At 36.0% G+C, this 3394-nt stretch overlaps 1 protein-coding gene across 2 annotated transcripts in view; it reads right to left on the reverse strand.

Moving 5' to 3' along the window:
• The window catches only part of ERCC6L2 (excision repair cross-complementation group 6-like 2), a 115001-nt gene that overhangs the window by 7929 nt on the left and 103678 nt on the right, over positions 1-3394 (reverse strand). The window lies entirely within an intron of this gene.

Raw genomic sequence — 3394 nt, forward strand, 5'->3', positions numbered from 1 at the left:
GCGCCACCAGGGAGGGCCAGGTATCTCATGCGGAAGTGGCTTAGTTTCTTAGTGCAGTGCTTTAACCCACTGCGCCACCAGGGAGGGCCAGGTATAAGATTTTTAAAGTAACGGTAATAATATTGTTAAAAACATAGGCATACTGGTATATATGTGTGTGTGTGTGTATGTGTATATATATATATATCTCCAACTTAAACAAGGATATATATTACTACTTATTAAATGTCATAAGATGTAATATTAAAAAATTTAAAATTCTGTAATTTCTCTCAAGATTGTTAAGCAGACTTTCAGTTATTTAATTCTGCATATGTAGTTAAACTTTAAAAAATAATCTTTGCAATTGTTAAGACAAAGATTTTTATTAACCCACTTCAGTTTCAATTGGGGTGAAAGACTCAGTAGAGATTAATTATTTTAATATACTAACTACACAGAATAATATTTATTTTTTATAGATTATGGGTTACTTGATTAACATCAATTGTAAAAAATAGTGGGTCAACAAAACATAATTTTAGAATATTTGATTCCCATTCCCCTGACAAGTTGGTATTGTGAATATGTGAAAAGTTCCCATCCCATTCCAAAATGAGAGATACTGGACGCAATTTGGTAACAATAACATTTGATCTCCAAGTAAGAAAGGAAAATTTCTAGGTATCCCATACAAATGTTGGTCACTGAGAGCTGAAGCTCAGCAGCCTCAGTGATAAGGCCTTTAATTATAGACTGCAGGCCCTTGTAGAAGGGAGCTGGAAATGATTTAACTTCTTATATTAAAAAGGCAAAAAGGGCCCTCCCTGGTGGCGCAGTGGGTTAAAGCACAGCATTAAGAAACTAAAGCCACTTCAGCGTGAGTTCGATTCCCACCCCGAAGGTGACCCACATGGCGTGGCAGACCTCTCCTGGCCTGCCTGCTGCTCCCCTTAGCACTGTACTTCATCAGTCGGCGTGTTCTGCTCCCCACTTGTCTCTGGTGAATCCTTTCACCACCCCTGCACCTCTGGCCTGTACCCCAGTTCTGTATGCATAAATAAATCTTTTTTAAAAAGGCAAATAAGTAAGGTCTTCAGCCCTATTCCCCCCAAGAAAGTATGCCCAATTTGCAATTTAAAGTTAGGAAAGCTCAAACTGGGGACAGAACAGAAACTGGCTACTTTTTTAGTCTAGATAGAAAGAATCACAAGTGAAAAAAATGCCCAGATCGTACCATTTGTGAAATTTGATTTTGGGTGGTATGAGAAATCTAAGCTAAAAAACAGCTTATATATATGAAACAACAACAACAATTACTAGTACAGGCCCAAAACTAATGAAAACCATAGATCTCAATGAGGGAAGAATAGAAAAATATGCCATAGGAAGCCTTTTCACAATCCAGAAGAACACTTGTGATTTCAATGATGGGGTGGAGAAGAATAAAAGGAGATCAAAAAATTATGAAGAATATATAAAACATATCACCACAAAAGTTAATCAATGCAGCAAATTTAAACATTTCCATCTGAGGTGTTATGGATAATAAAGCAATCTTAAAGAAACTTTAGATCATTAGCACATTCAGAACGATACAGGAAATGTTAAGGGGAAGGATGTCCTAAAGGAACTCTGCAGAGTTTTGAGGACTCCACCACCTATTCCAGCTTTCTGGACTCTACCCCCTACTCCAGTGATTGAAAACTACAACTACCAGCAGTACCAGGGAGAGACTGCGAGGACCCAAGGGTAGAGCTAAGCAGGCATTCTGGCACTTTGGGGAATAAATAGGGAGTCATTTTGTCCAATGGTCTATCTCACTTGAGAAACGGCTCTCGGGACCGTGTAACTCGGAGCTTTCCATTAATTTGTTAGCAGAGCTCCAAGTCAGCCCAGCTGTTACTCTGTATCCCTCTCTCTTGCCCTGTGTTGTTTTCTTTTTCCCTTTTGTAAATAAACCCATTATTGACCCTTTTGTGTGTGCCTGCAGTACAACTGAATTTTAAGCTCATGGGTGAGGCCCCATAGACAGGCAGCCCAGTTCATACTGGTGTGCCCTGTAACAGAAGGAATAGAATTTATCAGCAAGAAGGAATATAATATATAATAAAGAAAGAAAGAAGAAATGTAATATATAGACAGATCTGAGAAAGTACCAAATACAAACTCTGAAATGGAAATACAATTTTGAAATGAAAAAAGAGAAGAACAGTTACAATATAGGGTAAGTAGCAGACTAAATAGTCCTACAAGATAATAAATTAGTGAACCTCTGCAAGTACTTATTTATTTTTGTTTTGTTTTTATTTATAACATTGATGGAGCTACAAGGGATCATGCTCAGTGAAATAAATGAGAAAGAAAAAAAAAATCAAATGGTTTCCTTTATAGGAGGAATATAAGAGAACCAAATAAGACATAGGGAAAAATTTTGTATTCTTATTACGATACAAAACACCAGAAAATAAAACAAAAACAGGTAATTATAAGCCAGAGATATTCTGCAGATATTTAACAGAAAGAAAGAAAATAAAGTAAGAGGCAGAGACTTGGAAGAAGGCATGCCAAATTTTCTAGAATACTCGGAGAGAATAAGGGAAAATGGAAGAGAGACAAAGAGGTAACGGCAGAGAGTTGAAGAAGGCATACATACTTAAACTAAAAAAGTAGAGAGCAGCTCTGGTGGAAAAAAATATGAAAATAAATTACTTTATATTACAGATAAAGAGAATAATTTACAAACTACCAGAGAGAAAAGACATGATATTCTACAAAGAACTAACAATCAAATTAATGGCAGATTTCTCATTGATTCTACCATAATGAGAAAACTTCAACATGCAGAGAGAAAAACCTAGATTTCCACAGCTAGTTAAGTTAAAGTTATCATTTAAGAATTTTTTGGATAGATGAACACTATAAAACTTTATAAGACACAAACTCAAAGTATAATGGAATTATTTTTCCATTTACAGTTTAATGGAGTTGAAGTGGCAGCTATCAATGAATGTGAGTAGGGAATGTTTTTTCATTTCACAAACACTAAGTAACTATATGTTCCTGCCACTAGGCTATGTAGTTGAGCATAAAGATATTTTTATATACAAAAAAGGTCCTTAATCTTTTTTAAATTTTATAATACTTCATTTTTACATATTTTTGTGCATTTTTCCATCTCAGTTGCAATCCCATTGGGTTTCCCATCACCAAATCACCCATGTGCCATCACTATAGTCCATTGCATTTCCCTCCCCCCACTGTTTTTGATCCCATTCCCACTCAACCCCCACAAAATGTCTCTGGTATATGGCTGTTCATTATTCTTATTATTTTCTTGCCTGGTCCATTACACTCCTGCTATGAGCGAAACCATCCAGTACTTTTCTTCCTCTTTCTGGTTTATCTCACTAAG

The sequence above is a fragment of the Condylura cristata genome, unplaced genomic scaffold, assembly GCF_000260355.1.
Source record: "Condylura cristata isolate star-nosed mole 26May11 unplaced genomic scaffold, ConCri1.0 scaffold00017, whole genome shotgun sequence".
Lineage (NCBI taxonomy): Eukaryota > Metazoa > Chordata > Mammalia > Eulipotyphla > Talpidae > Condylura > Condylura cristata.